Here is a 1,067-nt window from a genome sequence, read left to right on the forward strand (position 1 = left end):
CTGGGACAAACTCTGCCTGAGTGATAATGATATATATATATATATATATATCTATATATATATATATATATATATATATATATATATATATATATATATATATTATATATATATATATATATATATGTATGTGTGTGTGTGTGTGTGTGTATAATTTGAAGTTCTACTGCATAGGAGTTCACCCTTAATTCTGCAGTTACAGCATGACACAATAACTATACGTGTGTGTGTATATATAGGCTATATATATATATATATATATATATATATATATATATATATATATATATATATATATATATATATATGTATGTATGTATGTATGTATAACTGAATCACGAAAGTTTGGAACGTGATAAATCCATAAATAAAGGTATAAGCCACGAAAGAAAAATAAACAACGTATGCTCCGTTGTTTATTTTTCCTTCGTGGCTTATACCTTTATTTACGTATATAATATAATATACTATATATATATATAGATATATATATATTAATTATATATATTATATTATATATAATGCATGTGTATAATGTTCATAAACATTACATAAGCTACACATATCGCTTAATATCCACCTCACTCTACTCAAGAAATAAGACCGAAGGAGAATATACATAATTGATAAGTGGCTCTTTACCCCGGTGTACGTGATGACAATTCGCATAGTATATAATGTGCGTTTGTGAACTTTAAGAACACCGGTGTCCTCCATCTGAAAGTTTCCACAACCAAATCCTGCATCGGTAAACCAAGAGTCACTCGACGGAATTAGCTGTAAATATATAGTAGGATCTGTTGACTTTGCCAAGCCAAATGCTGCACAGTTGCCATTAGTAATTCCCTACCCTGAGATCTCGTGTAGTTTACAAGGAAACTTTCCCAAAAATGTTATTCAATAAATGAGCACAGATAACGAGTTAACCTATGTTATGACAAATCTGATATTAAGGACTACCATAAAGAGCTCTTGCCAGGGCAAAGCGGGTAGTACATTTTATATAGTATTTTTTGGTAAGCATTCGTGTTCTCGATAAGTTTCCTCTTGTGCCTTTTCCACGTTAA

The sequence above is a fragment of the Macrobrachium nipponense genome, chromosome 20 (assembly GCF_015104395.2).
Source record: "Macrobrachium nipponense isolate FS-2020 chromosome 20, ASM1510439v2, whole genome shotgun sequence".
In the NCBI taxonomy this organism is placed as follows: domain Eukaryota; kingdom Metazoa; phylum Arthropoda; class Malacostraca; order Decapoda; family Palaemonidae; genus Macrobrachium; species Macrobrachium nipponense.